The following is an 18,486-nucleotide window of genomic DNA, read 5'->3' on the forward strand; positions in this document are numbered from 1 at the left end:
CCTCTGGCAACTCGTTCCAGACACTCACCATTCTCTGTGTGAAAAAATTGCCCCTCTGGACTCTTTTGTATCTCTCCCCTCTCACCTTAAACCTTTGCCCTCTAGTTTTAGACTCCCCTACCTTTTGGGGAGTTTAAAACTTTGGGCAACTTTGTCGTGATAATTTGAGCTATCTCCTGCACGTCAGAAGTTGATAGCATGCGTTAATCGTTATCTGTTGGCAGAGCAGGCCTCTAGCCATCTGCATTAACCCTTTCCTTCCCTCTGGTGAGGTCCGGCCGTCTGGGCTTGCTCTATGTAGCCCTGCATGTATTATACTGAAATTAAATAAAATATGAATGGGCATATAAATTAAAATATAAAATACACAATCCCTGATATTGCCCTACAACAGTAGCCCTTTAAATTTAAAGGTTGAAAAGTCAGAGAACTGTGCCATTCCCCTTGTGTATTTTTGACAAGTGCAGAAACGCAAACTCACACCCCCTCTGATAGATTATGCTGAATATAACTGTCTCAGGTTTATGCTTATTGTATTTTGGAATTGGAAGCAGTGGTTAAGGGGGCAGCATGGTGGCACAGTTCTTAGCACTGCTGCCTCAGAGCGCTAGGGACCCCAGTTCAATTCCGGCGTCAGGTCATTGTCTGTGTGGAGTTTGTACGTTCTCCCCGTGTCTGCGTGGGTTTCCTCCGGGAGTTCCGGTTTCTTTCCACACTCCAAAGATGTGCAGGTTAGGTGCATTGGCCATGCTAAATTGCCCATTTGTGTTCCAAGATGTGTAAGTTAGGAGGATTAGCCATGGTAAATATGTGGGGTTTTGGAGGAGGGGGCCTGGGTAAGATACTCTGCCAGGGAGTCAGTGCAGACTCAATGGGCCGAATGGCCTCCTTCTGCATTGTAGGGATTTAATGGGTTTGATGAGTTTGTGCTATATGTCATTCCATTCATTGTGTCTGACCTGACGCTGAAGGGGACAAGGGATCGGTCAGCCCAGTTCCCAAAGAACATGGCCTTGCTCTTGCCACGTTTTACCTCCGCACCCAAGGCTATTTCAAACTGGTCGCAGATGTTGATCTGTCCGCACACTGACAGCGGATCCAAGCAGAAGATGCTGATTGTCCCAGGCAGTGGATGCACTCACGCCAAGTCAAAGCCTCCCTGTAGCGCAGACACCGGCCAGCAGGAGGCAATTGAACCACTCAAGGTTTTGAAAAGTTTATTCCTTTCTTGAAATTACAAAACCAATGCACAGAATGAGTTGTGCAAGCCCTTAACCCATCTCCTTGCTTGCTCCAAAAAAACAAATTCAAATTGAATCTAATTCATGGTCCCCACAAGAAAGGCACACAAGATGCAAGCATGACACCCCAACCTGGCTTGACCTTAGCCAAAAGGCCGAGAACTACTCACAATTGTAAAGAAAGCTAAATAGAAACACACTAAATCTGAGCTCACAAACCACTTTGAGAAAACACCTTTGATGTGGTTGTGGCACCTATTCAATTCCTCCCCCTCACACTCGCTATTTGCCTCTAGACTTTTTTGTTGTACGGAGTTCTTGGTATCTGACAAGTATTTTCTTTGCATTATCTTGCGCTCCATGCTCTGCTATGTAGGGGTGAGGTGGAATTGGGAATGTCACCGTTTGATTTTTGGGAACACCTTTGTTCTGAATTCCCTTCTTCTTGAGTGCTTCCCATAGAGCACATATTTCCTCCAAGTCACTGTTTGCAATTTGCTTTGGGTGAAACACATCTCAGTTCAATAAAATTGGCCTTTCCCCAATTAAAAACTTTTGTACTTTATCTATCTCTTTATCCTTTTCCATACCTTTTCCAAGACTAACTAAATAATGATTACTATCATGAAAGTATCCTTTCACTGGTAGCCTTTCCATATGCCCAGATTCATTCACTAAAGCTGAATCCAGAACTGCTCTTTCCTCTTGTTGGGTTTGTTATGTATCAGTGAAAAATATTCCCCTGATGTTTTACGAATTCTGCACCTATTTACACTGAATTTCAGGTTATTATCTTAATGGCTATAGATTGAGTGAGGAGAATGTGTAACGAGACCTGGGTGTCCTTGTGCACCCGTCGCTGAAGGTAAGCATGCAGGTGCAGCAGGCAGTAAAGAAGGCAAATGGTGTGTCGGCCTTCACAGCGAGAGGTTTCGAATACAGGAGCAGGGATGTCTTCCTACAGTTATACAGGGCCTTGGTGAGGCCACACCTGGAATATTGTGTGCAGTTTTGGTCTCCTTATCTGCGGGAGGATGTTCTTGCTTTAGAGGGAGTGCAGCATAGGTTTAGTAGCCTGATTCCTGGGATATCGGGACTGACGTATGAGGAGAGATTGAGTCGATTAGGATTATATTCACTGGAATTTAGATAAATGAGAGGGGATCTCATAGAAACCTATAAAATTCTAACAAGACTAGACAGGGTAGATGTAGGAAGGATGTTCCCGATAATGGGGGTGTCCAGAGGTCACAGTTTGAGGATACGGGGTAGACATTTAAGACTAAGATGAGGAGAAATTTCTTCACTCGGGTTGGGGGAGGGGGGGGTGAGTCTGTGGAATTCACTATTGCAAAAAGTAATTGAGGGCAAAATATTTAATGTTATCAAGAAGGAGTTAGATATAGCTCTTGGGATCAAATGATTTGGGGGGAAGTGGGAACAGGCTACTGAGTTGGATGGTCACCTATGAACATAATGACCAGAAGTTACTGCCTCGCCCGCCTGAGGTTTGTAAAATCCTGCCCGAAGCCATGGGAGAATGCCATTCTGCCAGCCTCACCCACCCCGATTCCGGGAAGGGCAAAATTCCGGCCATAAATGGTGGAGCAGGCTCGAAGGATCGAATGGCCTACCCTTGCACCTACTTTCTATATTTCCATGTTATATGAAGGTAGTTGTTAAACTCCCGCCCTATGATTCTATCTGAACTCAACTTTTACAAATTTGTAGCTGTGTCCCTTTTATCCTACAGCTAAAATGCATTAGTCATGAAAAGCTAAACTTTATTAGTCACAAGTAAGGCTTACATTAACACTGCAATGAAGTTACAGTGAAATTCCCCTAATCGCCACGTTCCGGCACCTGTTTGGGTCAATGCACCTAACCAACACACCTTTTGGACTGTGGGAGGAAACCGGAGCACCCGGAGGAAACCCACGCAGACACGGGGAGAACATGCAGACACCACACAGACAGTGGCCCAAGCCGGAAATCGAACCCAGGTCCCTGGCACTGTGAGGCAGCAGTGTTAACCACTATGCTGGTGGTTAACCGCAGACAGAGGAATATTGTAATTCCATTCTAGTGACTTGATCATAACTAGGAAAAGCTTACAACTGGTGACATGTTCATCCTGACCAGATTTTCACTCAGCTTGTAAATACACAATGTGGCCACTGGGTGGCTCTATGAACCAAATCTTCAACTCCCATCTCTAATTCAGCAGCAGGCAAGATTTTTTAACTTAGTTTCACTTGGTTATATTTTCTAATTTTGAATTTTCGTATTTGTGTTAATTTCAAAATGTTTTGAAAGTTTATTCCTCCTTCTAGGCCTTCCCTTAATCACCCTGTTTTTGGGCTGCTAAAGTACTGTTCACCCTGTTCTGCCTCCTCTCTGTATATTTTTATATCCATGTTTATCATTTGTTTTCTGCCTGTATGTGATACATTTTCCTAGCAATTCTTCCCAAATCTAGTCTTTGTCAATGGTGAGCTTCCAGATGCTCTGACTCCAATATTTCTTGGGGAAAACTAAGCTGTTTATTCTAACAAGCTACTGTCACCAAATAAAGTTAGTGTTTAATTCCTTCCATTCTCAGTGGTACTTGTGCCACTATTCAAACATTCCTCTTGGTTTATTTCTAGCCTTTCTTAAACTCCCACACTCCACGGTTCGAGGGCCTGTGAAACATCTTGGGATATTTTGTTCTGTTAAATGTGCTATATAAACATGAGTTGTTGTTGTCAAGTGACATTCTATCCTTCCCAACCTGATTTGTTCTCCGTCAAGACCAGCTCCCTGTCTTTGTACTGTAATTACTTTCTTATTCTTTCATGGGTGTTGCCAGTGAGGCCTGCATTTGTGCATCCCAAATTGAGGGGCTTGCACGAGCCTTTTCAGAGGACAGGTAAGATGTCCAGCACATTAGTTTACAGAGTAATATATATCCAGCCTGGGTAAGAGTGGCAGGTTTCTTCCCCTGATTAGTAAAGCTGGTGGGTTTCTTAATGCAAGTTTCATGGTCAACACGGCTCAGACTAACTTTACATATTCCAGATTTATTCATTGAATTTAAATTCCATCAGCTGCCATGGTGGGACATGAACCCTTTTCCCTTAAGTTACTAGTCTAGTGACATTACCACAACCCCACTATGGCCACATGGGGGAACAGAGGTTAGCACTGCTGCCTCACAGCCCCAGGGAGCCAGTTTCGATTTCCAGTTTGGGTCACTGTCCGTGGGGATTCTGCACGTTCTCCCCGTGTCTGCGTGGGTTTCCTCCGGGTGCTCCAGTTTCCTCCCACACTCCAAAGATGTACGGGTTAGGTTGATTGGCCTTGCTAAATTGCCCCTTAGTATACCCCTTAGTATACCCAGACAGGTGCAGGAGTGTGGCGACTAGGGGATTTTCACTGTAAGTGTTAATGTAAGCCTATTTGGGACATGAATAAATAAACTTTAAACATACATAAATTCCCTTTTGAGACCCTAATTGGCCCTCTCTGCCTTTTACCCATGATATTCAAGTCAATATTTGCATAATTGAAGTCTCCACAGGCAGCAGGTATGGTGACGAGGGGATTTTCACTGTAACTTCATTGCAGTGTAAGCCTACTTGTGACACTAATAAAATAAATAAAATCTCCCCCCTTCACTAATGGACTGTTGGTATTCTACAAATGTATATCTTGCAATACTTTTAAAAATATCATCTTTGCACTCTGGACATTTCTGGTAAGTTCAGCATTTGCTGATTATCCTTCTTTGCCCTTGAGAATTTGATGGTAAGCTAAGTTCTTGCAGTACATCTAGTGTAAGAACACCAGCTGTTTAGGGAGGAATTTTTCACCCAGTGACAGTGAAGGAATAGTCATATTGTTCCATGTCAGGATCGTGTCTGAACTTGCAGGTGGTGGTATTTCTGGCGGCATCTGTGGAGTGAGAAAGCGAACTGACAGGTACAATATGACTATTCCTTCACTCACTGGGTCAAAAATTCCTCCCTGAACAGCTGGTGTTCCTACACTAGTCTTTGGAACGAGGGGTGCCACTTTCCACACATGGGGCAAACACTCTAGTGTCTGGTATGCCCACTCCCTCGGTGGCCACGAGAATCAGAAAGATCTCGGCAATAAAAGTAATAGCAAATGGTGAAAATACAGCAGGGGCTGCATCAGGAGGCCTGAGGAGGTCTGTAAACTAAATGCAGCCTGCTTATGGATTGACTAATTGCCCTAATTAATATCTCTTTTGTTCTGGGGTCCCGTTTTACTTTGGTATCCTTGTGTCATGGTGATACAATGGTTAGCACTGCTGCCAGGGACCCAGGCTTGATTCTGGCCCAGGTGACTGTCTGTGTGGAGTTTGCACATTCTCCCCGTGTTCGCGTGGGTTTCCCCCAGTTTCCTCCCTCACTCCAAAAATGTGCAATTAGGTAGATTGGCCATGCTAAATTCCCCCTTAATTTCCAAGGATGCGTAGGTTAGGGGTATTAGCAGCATAGTTATGGGGATTGGGCATGGCTAAGATGGAGGGTTGGTGCAGACACAATACTCTGAAGAGCCTTCTACACTGACGGAATTCTATATTAGATGAAATAAGCTGCAAGAATTCAAATTCCTACTGTTGACTATCACTGGTGAAATTACCTTCATCACTGATAATCCATCTGTATCACATCTGCCGACTTCTTGCGAGCTGTCCCCAGCATTAATTCTATTTTTAACTCTCATTCTGTTTTTAAAGCTTTAACTCTTATAGACTCTCTCCGACCTCAAGTTGATCTTTCTCTACACTCCAGCTATGACTGCAACACTACATTCTGCACCCCCTCCTTTCCTTCTTCCCTATATTCTCTATGAACGGTATGCTTCGTCTGTGTAGCACAAGAACCAATACTTTTCACTGTATCCCAATACATGTGATAATAAATCAAATTTTTAAAAGGTTTGGAGCTTAGAACAGGACAATTAGAGTGACATTTATATGTATTTTTTCAGAATGCCTTGTATATGTTTGCACAATATTTTATTGGTGAATTAAAAAGCAATTTGAATAATGTAGAATGATTTCCATTGCGCCAAAAACATTAAAAAGCTAGAAAGTAAGCAAGAAAGTAGTAGAAAGGTTTTTTAACTTCCTCTTGTCAAAGGCAGCAGTATTTAACTCTCTTGAGCGTACCACACACTCACACAACAGCAGAAAGAACCGGTCGGTTTAGCTGCACGAATACTGGGTTTCCTGAAACTCAGTTGGGTGAGTCTTTTACATTCAGAAATGTTGGATCAGTGAGCCGGCGCTTCTTGTCGAAGAGGGAGCTCAGCTTTTAGCTTCTATGTGTGGTAGGTTCGAGTCTCGGCATTGAGGTTATCTGTGACTGAATGGCATAAGAGCATTCACAAAACTAGATTCATTGAGTTAAAGTCATTGAATGAGTCTATCGGCTGCCAGACTTAATTTACACTGCATTGTTAATCTGGGGTTAGAAACACAATTGTGGTCGCAAATTTGCGCGATACTTAAAACTGGTGAATGAAATTAAGTAATTTTTGGAAGGAGTTTATTTATTTGTCACAAGTAAGGTTTACATCAACCTACAATGAAGTCACTGTGAAATTTTCCAGTGTAATTGATTCTCGGAGCTGCACGAGAGGGAAGTGAGTGGTTTATCTCGGTTATGAGAATGTAGACTGATTAAGTGTCCAAACAAATTGAGGAAGATTTCAAATGCAGAGTTTGATCATGAGCGAAAGCAAATAATTATTCGAGGGTGAGACGTTTGTTAGGAAGGGCTTTCTAATGGTAAAAGGATACAGCACAGGAGGGCCGTTCGGCTCATCCCGTAGCAGGGCTATCGGGCTAGTCTCATATGGCGGCACGGTGGCGCTGTGAGGCCGTCCATTAATGAATGGGGGGGGGGGAGTTGTATTTATTTTATTAGTGTCACAAGTAGGTTTACACTGCAATGAAGTTACGATGAAAAACCCCTAGTCATCATATCTGCTGCCTGTGGGAACTTTAATTATCCATATATGAACTGGAATAGTCATGGGTAAAAGGCAGAGAGGGCCGATTAGGAACTTAAAAGGGAATTTATGTACGTTTAAAGTTTATTTATTAGTGTCCCAAGTAGGCTTACATTAACACTGCAATGAAGTTACTGTGAAAATCCACCAGCCCCCACACTCCTGCACCTGTTTGGGTCCAGTGAGGGAGAATTTAGCATGGCCAATGCTTCTAACCAGTATGTCTTTTAGGACTGTGGGAGGAAACCGGAGCACCTGGAAGAAACCCACGCAGACAGGGGAGAATGTGCAGAATCCCCACAGACCGTGCTGGGAATCGAATCCGGGTCCCTGGCAGTAGTTCAATTCCTGGCTTGGGTCACTGTCTGTGTGGAGTTCTCCCCGTGTCTGAGTGAGTTTCCCCCAGGTGCTCCGGTTTCCTCCCACTCACCAAACCACTTTCTTCCACATTTATATAACACAAGATACAATTAAACTTTTATTGTAACACAACCTTCCTGAGCTTGCAATTTCACAGAACAGCTCACTGTTCTTTTTCACCACCATTGTCTGAACTGTATGTAGAGTCCCATTGCTTGATTCTCCTCCCCAAATGAATTATATTCACATTAAATTACATCTGTCTATCCAGCTGACACATTTCTGTCCTCGATGAGTCTTTAATGGTCTGGGTTGCCTCAACCTAGTTTTGAGTCAACAGCAAATGACAATATTGTGATCCCTGGGCCCAAAGCCAGTGGTTAGCACTGCTGCCTCACTCACCAAGGACCCAGGTTCAATTCCCGGTTTGGGTAACTGTCTGTGCGGAGTCTGCACATTCTCTGCATGGGTTTCTTCTGGGTGCCCCGGTTTCCTCCCACAGTCCGAAAGACTTCTTGGTTAGGTACATTAGCTATGCTAAATTCTCCCTCAGTGTACCCAAACAGGCGCCGGAGTGTGGCGATGAGGGGATTTTCACAGTAACTCCATTGCAGTGTTAATGGTAAAACCTACTTGTGACACTAATAAATAAACTTTAAAAATGAATACCCCTGTTGTATGAACTAACTAGTGGCGTTTTAAAGGATATGCAGAGACAGATTTCAGGGGGTTGAAACTCAGTGATGGGGCAAACGTTTGGTCGATTGTTGTTTCCTCTCCATGTTCAACAGTATTAAGCTAATGTGTGGTGAAAACCTACGTGAAATATCTAATCCATTTCTAAAAATAGATACCCTGCAGAGGCAAAACTTTTTTAAAGAGGGCGTGGTTAACAAGGTACATTGTTTAATAATTAAATGAAACTAAATATAAAATTAACATTGCAAAACCTCCAGGAATCTTCAAGAATCTTTGAAGCATAAAAGACAATAATCAATTTGCTTGGCATTGGAGACAAATTATTTTATTCTTATGGAAGTGAGGCATTGTCAAACTGATTGTTCCTTTTCCACCAGTTCCAGTCTCATCTGTTTGTCCTTAATGATGTTGGACTATTCCATAAGTCAAATCTCAGTGGACAAGATTTCATGCTTCTATGCATATGCACAGCAGATTGATGAATAAATGCCCCTTCGAGTAGTTCAGCTTGTATCCAGCCCAAGTCACTGGATGTTAGCACAAATTTTACAGCTCAAACCTACGTCAGCACTGGATATTCCCCCAATCTTGCATCTAGATTGTTCAGATCCTGTTTTTATAATTTCACCTTTGAACTCTTTATACAGCCTTAATTTAAACACCCTCCAAACATTTCAGTTTTATGAGACACACAAGGACAGTAATTCAATTATTTCTTTATTTAACACTTCTAGTACCAACTCAAACAATAACAGTTGCAACTCATTATGTCTTTACTGAACTTTAACTATAACTGAACATTAATTTTCAACTGGATTTTAACTTTAACTGAACATCAACTTTAACTAAGCATCAACTTTAACTAAGCATAAACTTTAACTATTTAATTGAAGATAGATACTACTGAGTTTCATAGAACATAGAACATAGAACATAGAACATTACAGCGCAGAACAGGCCCTTCGGCCCACGATGTTGCACCGACCAGTTAAAAAAAAACTGTGACCCTCCAACCTAAACCAATTTCTTTTCGTCCATGAACCTATCTACGGATCTCTTAAACGCCCCCAAACTAGGCGCATTTACTACTGATGCTGGCAGGGCATTCCAATCCCTCACCACCCTCTGGGTAAAGAACCTACCCCTGACATCGGTTCTATAACTACCCCCCCTCAATTTAAAGCCATGCCCCCTCGTGCTGGATTTCTCCATCAGAGGAAAAAGGCTATCACTATCCACCCTATCTAAACCTCTAATCATCTTATATGTTTCAATAAGATCCCCTCTTAGCCGCCGCCTTTCCAGCGAAAACAATCCCAAATCCCTCAGCCTCTCCTCATAGGATCTCCCCTCCATACCAGGCAACATCCTGGTAAACCTCCTCTGCACCCTCTCCAAAGCCTCCACATCCTTCCTGTAATGTGGGGACCAGAACTGCACACAGTACTCCAAGTGCGGCCGCACCAGAGTTGTGTACAGTTGCAACATAACGCTACGACTCCTAAATTCAATCCCCCTACCAATAAACGCCAAGACACCATATGCCTTCTTAACAACCTTATCTACTTGATTCCCAACTTTCAGGGATCTATGCACACATATACCTAGATCCCTCTGCTCCTCCACACTATTCAAAGTCCTCCCGTTAGCCCTTTTTCGGAAAACTTTGGCCAAGAAATATCCTCAATGTAGAATCTATCTTCTCCCTCTCTGAAACATCCTTCAGAGCACATTCTCTCGATGGTTGGTCTCTTCGAGTTATCACTGGCAAACAAAGGCTCACCTGTCTCTTTATCCACAATTCTCCACTCACTTCCGGAAGATTCTCTGTCATCCAGCCAACTGTGTAACCAGAAACTGATCACATGGCTCGAATATCCAATGAAATTACTTTTGAACAATGCCATTTTGCTTAGTTCATTTGACATGGGGTAGCACTGGTGCCTCACAGCGCCAGGGGCCTGGGTTTGATTCCCGGCTTGGGTCACTGTCTGTGTGGAGTTTGCACGTTCTCCCCGTGTCCGTGTGGGTTTCCTCTGGGTGCTCCAGTTTCCTCCCATGGCCTGAGAGATGTGCTGGTTAGGTGCATTGATCCGAACAGGTGCCAGACAGTAGCGACTAGAGGATTTTCACAGTAACTTCATTGCAGTGTTAATGTAAGCCTTACTTGTAATTAATAAATAAATAAACTTTATGTCCCATACATAGCAGCCATACAAATCGGAGACCCAATGTCTGGGCCAATGTAAACAACTCCCCTTATCTGGCAAGCTTCAGATCACAGCTCTCAACTTTACGACCTGCATCTGATTTTAATCTATAAATTAGCCAAAACCCCAGCATGCTTCACTCTCAGTCAGAAACACCATTTTAAAACCACTATTGTCATTATTGTTGTTAAATTATTGTTGCAGCCATCCTTTCTCCATCCACAAACTGGAGAGAGCATCTCTTTATATAGAATTTCCCACTTTGTTGCTTGATCATAGAATCCCTACATTGCAGAAGGGGAGGCCATTCAGCCCATCGATTCTACACCGGCAACAATCCCAAACAGGCCCTATCCAAGTAACTCCATGTATTCACCCCGCTAATCTACCTGACACTAAGGGGCAAGTTAGCATGGCCAATCAACCTAACCCGCACATCTTTGGACTGTGGGAGGAAACCGGAGCACCCGGAGGAAACCCACGCAGACATGGGGAGAATGTGCAGGCTCCGCACAGACAGTGACCCGAAATTACCTGGTGCTGTGAGGCAGCAGTGCTCACCATTGTGCCACTGTGCTGCCCACTGGTTGGCGTTCGATTAGACATGCCATCCCAATTACCACGGGAATTGGAGCAGGCGAGGGGCAGACCATGGAAAGGTCCATTGACCTCAGGTGGGATTTTATGGTTTTGGGATGAGTGAGGCCATACAATTCTGCCCATGATGTTAAAAGCAATGGTTACTTAAATCAACACAATCTCACTGCACCAAGTGCAACACATGCAAACTTCATTGAATTCAAATCTATTGATTAGACAATAAGACCATAAGATATCATAGAATCATAGAATCCCTACAATGCAGAAGGAGGCCATTCGGCCCATCGAGTCGGCACCGACCACAATCCCACCCAGGCCCTACCCCCATATACTTTACCCACTAATCCCTCTAACCTACGCATCTCAGGACTCTAAGGGGTAATTTTTAACCTGGCCAATCAACCTAACCCGCACATCTTTGGACTGTGGGAGGAAACCGGAGCACCCGGAGGAAACCCACGCAGACACGAGGAGAATGTGCAAACTCCACACAGGCAGTGACCCGAGCCGGGAATCGAACCCGGGACCCTGGAGCTGTGAAGCTGCAGTGCTAGCCACTGTGCTACCGTGTATAGGAGCAGAATTAGGCCATTTGGCCCATCGAGTTTGCACTGCCATTCAATCATAGCTGATAAGTCTTTCAACCCCATTAGAAGAATCATAGAATCCCTACAGTGCCGAAGGAGGCTATTCGACCCATCGAGTCTACACTGACCACAGTCCTACACAGATCCCTATTCCTGTAACCCCACAGATTTCGCCTACTAATCCCCCTGACACTAGGGTCAATTTAGCATGGCCAAGCAAACTAACCCGCACATCTTTGGACTGTGGGAGGAAACGGGAGCACCCTGAGGAAACCCATGCATACACGGGGAGAATGTGCAAATTGCACACAGACAGAGACCTGAGGCCGGAATTGAACCCAGGTCCCTGGCGCTGTGAGGCAGCAGTGCTAACCACTGTGCCGCCCAAGGGATAAAACATGATTCTCCTGCCTTTTCTCCATAATCTCTGATCCTCTTACCAATCAAAACCCTATCTATCTCTGTCTTAAATACACTCAATGAGATGGCCTCCACAGCTTTCTGTGGCAATGAATTCCATAGATTTTACCCCCCTCTGGCTGAAGAAATTCCTCCTCATCTCAGTCCTAAATGGTCATCCCTTTATTCTGAGGCTGTGCCCTCGGATCCTAGTCTCGCCTACTAATGGAAACATCTTTCCCACGTCCACTATGCAGGCCTTTCAGTATTCTGTAAGTTCCAGTGAGATCCCCCCTCATCCTTCTAAACTCCATCGAGTACAGACCCAGAGTCCTCAAACACTCCTCATATGTCAAGGTTTTCATTCACAGGATCATTACAGTGAACCTCCTCTGGACCCTCTCCAAGCCAACACATCCTTCCGTAGACATGGGGCCTAAAATTGCTCACAATATTCCAAATATTCCAGTGACTGTCTAAGACTTTCAAGAGGCACCTGGGTAGATACATGAATAGGCAGGGAATAGAGGATATAGACCACATTGAGGCAAGAAAATATTAGATGAGAGAGGCATCTGTGACGGTTCAGACTTGGTGAGCCAACGAGCCTATTTCTGTGCTGTACTGTTCTTTGTTCTTTGTCTATTTGAACCCACTGACTGAAAAAAAAGTCTCTCTTGAATGACTATATGTTAGGTAAGGTTGGCTAAAGCTGGGTATCCTGTATAAAATGGCAGAATGTGACAGGAGGACTTTTGGTGGTATGGACAACTTCCTGAAATGCAATCATAAAGTAACAAGCTTAGATTTATACAGAAGTGAATAAAGACAGCAGCAGATGGAATTTTCTAGAAGGATCAGGAGTCTTCTCTGCCAGTTGGAGAGCCAAGAGACAACATTGCCTCTTCTTGGGAAAGCAAAGCCAATCAGGCAGTGCCAAGACCACCTGCAGGCCTCTCCCTTGAACTAAGACCCCGGGGAGATGGGGGATGAAGTGGAGGTGGATCCCCCTCTGAGAACTAACACCTAACCACTCAAAGAGGAATACCTTCCCTCATAATCTGCTGAAGTGAGTGGTACGATCTGCGCTTCAGCAACTTTTAGTGGTTAAATCAAAATAACTCCCTGACATCTAAAGTCAGCAAGTAATTTATTTATCTAACTAACAGTGAACTATTAACTAAACTATCAACAAACCAAATAAAACACGATTCTAATGGAAGGCTGTTTAGATAAATACAATTCTCACTTATTAACCAAAGAATAGAATTTTAGTCACTCTCTAAATTACGACCAGGTTTGGCATCTTCCGGAATATTCTGGGCTTTCTCTGTTGATTCTTCTGTCTGGAACTTCCATCTGCTTTGGTACCTTTGCTATCTAGATGGAGCTTTCTCAAAGACATAGATGAGGCTGTTTCTCTGGCAGATGGCAGTTGTTGTCTCTGCTTATTGTCCCACTGACCTCTTCTTTTATACCTGTGATGACATATCAACATCCCCCACAATAGGGTTGGTCCCAGGCTGCCAAAACTATCAGACTCAAGTCCAATAGGTTGCTGGTATCCAAGTGCCTGATTCAAACTGGTTAAATTCAAAAGCCTGTTATAATTCAAATTGATTGGCTAAATTCAAAAAGCCTGTTACCAAGGCAACCCTGCTGCTTGGCCTTCGATACAAATGTTTCAGTCTGGGCTCTATGTGTACCTGCACTTTTATTTTAACTCTCTAAGCACAGAAAAAGTATGACCTTAGAGCTTTCTCCTCTAGCATTTTACAATTTTAAAAATAATTTTACAAACCACCAAATTCTAACATTCTACTTCTCATGCTCTACTTAACTTTGCAACAGGGAGGTCCTGCCCAGAAAGGGCATCCAACTAATCAGAGGCTGGTAGCTCTTATACTAAGCAGTGTCACTGAGATAGGATGGCTGGTGCTGGTACTACAAGCATCAGAATCCCAGGATTCAAAGCAACCAGGTTATAGAATCATAGACCCATTTGGCCTATGAAGCCTGCACCGACACCAATCCTGGCCCTATCCCCGTAACTCCACGTATTTACCCTGCTAATCCCTCTGATACTAAGGGGTAATTCAACATGGTCAATCAACCTAACCCACACATCTTTGGACTGTGGGAGGAAACCAGGGCAACCAGAGGAAACCCACGGAAACATGGGGGAACATGTAAACTCCACACAGACAGTCATTCAAGGCCAGAATTGCACCCGGGTCCCTGGTGCTGTGAGGCAGCAGTGCTAACCACTGTGCCACAATGTTGCCCAGGTCACAGGTAACTAATGTGGGAAATAATGTAGGGGTTTCTCCAGGTGGAGGCCGACTGGGCAGGAAGTGCATGGTGGTTACCTGTCAGTGGGCAAACCCTTCCCAGTGTCCAGTCTCCCGATCAGGCACTGAGTGCCTTTGATGCAAAGGCCCTCCCCCCACCTTGGTGATAAGGTGCCCACACAGATGAAGTTGCCATGCATTTCGCATGCCTGGGTTAATCCCAGGTATAGAGGGCAGAAACCCTTAAGTTGTCATTAATTGACTATGGAAGGGACTCAATTTGCAGCGAGGCAAGATGTTTCACCATGGACCTTCCACCCAGAAACTAATTCTGCTGGAGGTGGGGAGGCAACAGGATTCAGGTACAGCCATCCCCCTCCCCCCCTCCACCCCACCCTTCCTAGAAACCCGCCACCAGAGAGAGAGAGAATGGAGGATTCACCCGTTAACTACTCATTCAATAATGCTTGGAATTATAGTCAATAAATATTGAGTTCTTTAAAAAGCCTCTCTCATTCACACATTTCACACATAGGTCCCACTGCAACTTTTCTCTCATATTTATAAAGAGCGGGCAAGGCATGAGCTGCGTTTTGGTCTGGATACGGGGCTTCAACTCCTCAACTTTGGGGGGAGCGATGGCCTAGTGGTATTATCACTGGATGATTAACCCAGAAAGTCAGCTAATGTTCTGGGGACCCAGGTTTGAATCCTGCCATGGCAGTTGGTGTCATTTGAATTCAATAGAAAATATCTGGAACTAAGAATCTACTGATGACCATGAAACCATTGTCGATTGTTGGAAAGACCTATCTTGTTCACTCGAACAAAGAACAATACAGCACAGGAACAGGCCCTTTGGCCCTCCAAGCCTGCGCCGCTCATGTGCCCAACTAGACCATTTGTTTGTATCCCTCTATTCCCAGTCTGTTCATGTGGCTATCTAGATAAGTCTTAAACGATCCCAGCGTGTCCACCTCAATCACCTTGCTTGGCAGTGCATTCCAGGCCCCCACCACCCTCTGTGTAAAATACGTCCCCCTGACATCTGTGTTGAACCTTGCCCCCCTCACCTTGAACCTGTGACCCCTTGTCTTCGTCACCTCCATTTAAGAGTCAGCCACATTGCCGTTAGGCTGGAGTCACATGTAGGCTGACCAGACCAGGTAAGGACAGGAGATTTCCTTCCCTAAAGGATATCAGTGAATCAAATGTGGGGGCGGGGGGCGGGCGGGGGGTGCTAGACTGTCAATCCAGAGATCAGCTAATGTTCTAGGGACCCGGGTTCGAATCCCGTCACAGCAGATGATGGAATTTGAATTCAATAAAAAAAGATGTCTGGATTTAAGAATCTACTGATGACCATGAAACCATTGTCAGAAAAATCCATCTGGTTCACTAGTGTCCTTTAGGGAAGGAAATCTGCTGTCCTTACCTAGTCTGGCCTACATGTGACACCAGAGCAACAGCAATGTGGTTAACTCTCAACTGCTCTCAGAACAAGGGCAACTAGGGAAGGGCAACAAATGCTGTCCCAGCCAGCGACACCTATGAATCACTGAAAAACCAAGGTTGGTTTTTATGGCAATGGTTTCATGGTCTTCGTTAGACTTTAATTCCAGATTTTTATTGAATTCAAATTTCACCATCTGCCATCATGGGACTTGAACCTGGGTCCCCAGACCACTACCATGCATTTCCAGATCACCAATCCAGTGACCACTATGCCACTGCCCCCCTCTGGTTGGCTGGCCATACGCAGCAGGATCAGGCACCAAAGGAAACCCAGCCATGCATGATGTCACAACTCAACGAAGCAGCAATTGGGCGAGAAGCAGATTACTTTACACATGCCATGTGCCCAGTGCTCATAGTCAAGTGTGTGGCATCTGATGGACTGGCACAGCTTAGAGGGCAAGGTATGAGAAACAATAATCAGGGAGCGTGTCAACATGCTCTCTGAGAGATTTGAGTTCATTAAGGAGAACCAATGTGGATTTGTAAAAGTCAGATCCTGCTTACTCATCTGATTGAATTTTTTGATGAAGTAGCAAAGTGAATCAGTGAGAGGAATGGAATAAATATTGTCGACATGGATTTTAAGATAAGATTTGACAATGTTTTTCACAACATTGTGAACCACCCACAATCCCATCCAGGCCCTACTGACTCTACAGAGTCAATTTAGCACGGCCAATCAGGTGGAAGCTCATGGAATGGGAGGATACGTGTCAACTTGGATAAAAATATTAGATTAATAGTGAACAATGAGTGGTGGTAAATGTTTTTTCTTTAACTGGAGGAAGGTGGACAATGGTGTCCCCTGAGGGTGAGAGCTGCTTTTTTTTCTGATTTTTTTTCCAATATTTTACCAATTTGTTTTTCTATAAACAACTTTATGGGTGGTACGGTGGCACAGTGGTTAGCACTGCTGCCTCACAGCGCCAGGGACCCAGGTTCGGTTCCCAGTTGGGTGGGAGTCTGCACATTCTCCCTGGGCTTCTTTCCGGGTGCTCCGGTTTCCTCTCACATCCCAAAAGACGCGCTGGTTAGTGCATTGGCCATGCTAACTTCTCCCTCAGTGTACCTGAACAGGTGCCGGAGTGTGGTGACTAGGGGATTTTCACAGTAACTTCATTGCAGTGTTAATGTAAGCCTGCTTATGACACTAACAAATAAGCTTTCAAACTTTATTATCTGTTGAATTTCTAAGGGCAAGATTCTCCAGCCTCCTGGCCGCGTGTTTCCCACCGGTGGGAGGTGGCGGGTTGTTTTCTAGTGGCGAGATTCTCTGCTCTCGCCACTGTCGATGGGAATTCCCATTGATGCCACCCACACCGGCAGGAATCCCACAGGTGGGGTTGCCGGAAATTCCTGCCGGCGCATACGGCTGGAGAATTCCTACCAATATTTGTAGATAATATCCAACCTGCAGTGACAAACTTTGAACAAAATAGAAATCGACAGCAACAGGACATAGGCCAACAGGAAAAGGCAGAGAAGTGGCTGATGAAATACACATCTTTTTAGCCTGTCTTGATGCTCTCTCCACTCCCATTGTTTTGTTTCTTAAAGACTGGATTAGTTGTAAGTATTCGCATTCCAACCATTATTCATGTAAATTGAGTCTGTGTCTTATAAGTTCTGTTTGTGAACAGAATTCCCACTCACCTGAAGAAGGGGCTCAGAGCCTCGAAAGCTTGTGTGGCTTTTGCTACCAAATAAACCTGTTGGACTTTAACCTGGTGTTGTTAAACTTCTTACTGATGAAATTTAACAGAGACATTTGAGATGATGCATTTTAACACAAATCTAAAGAGAGTTCAGGGAGAGAAGAAGCTGGGAGTTCATTTGCACAGATCTTTGAAGGTGTTCGGACTCATTGACTGAATCAGCGAAGCGTATGCAACCCGAAGCTTTATTCGGAGAGATATTCAGCCCACAGCAGGGAAGTTACATTGAATCTTCATAAAGCTGTGGTTAAAGTCACAAGTAGAGCATTGCATTCAACTCTTGTGAACACACTTAACGAGGATCATTTTTTAATTTACTACTTAGTGGCTTGTCAGACCATTTCAGAGTCATTCCAGACACCCATTGCTGTGGGTCTGGAGTCACATCATGCAGGCCAGGCTGTGTAAGAATACCAAACTTCCTTCCCTAAAGGGACATTAGTGATCTAAGGATGGGCAATAGATGCTGGCCAGCCATGTCACATGAATGAATTAAAGAAGATGGGCCTTTACAATAGTTGCATGGCCACCATTACTAATTGTTTTTACATTCCAGATTTATTAATTGAGTTTGAACCCCACCAATAAGGGGATTCAAGCCCATGTCTCCAAAACCTGGATTTCTGGGTTACTAGTTCAGTCCCCTTGCTGCTTTAGCACCATATTCTCTATGAGGGTCTCTTCTAGGATACAGAGGATATTTAGCCCATGGATGAGGATGTTTGCCTCAAGGTTAGATTGGAGAAGTTAGGGTTGTTCTTGGAGTTTGAGAGGAATGATGGAGGTATACAATTTTATGGCAGGCTTGGATAAGGTAGAGGAGACAAATATAAGGC

The 18,486-nt window shown here is 44.3% G+C and overlaps 1 long non-coding RNA gene across 1 annotated transcript in view; it reads left to right on the forward strand.

Annotated features, from left to right (window-relative positions):
• The window catches only part of LOC144496867 (uncharacterized), an 825,626-nt gene that overhangs the window by 197,710 nt on the left and 609,430 nt on the right, over positions 1–18,486 (forward strand). The gene's annotated exons all lie outside the window — the stretch shown is intronic.

Source organism: Mustelus asterias, chromosome 8 (assembly GCF_964213995.1).
Source record: "Mustelus asterias chromosome 8, sMusAst1.hap1.1, whole genome shotgun sequence".
NCBI lineage: Eukaryota > Metazoa > Chordata > Chondrichthyes > Carcharhiniformes > Triakidae > Mustelus > Mustelus asterias.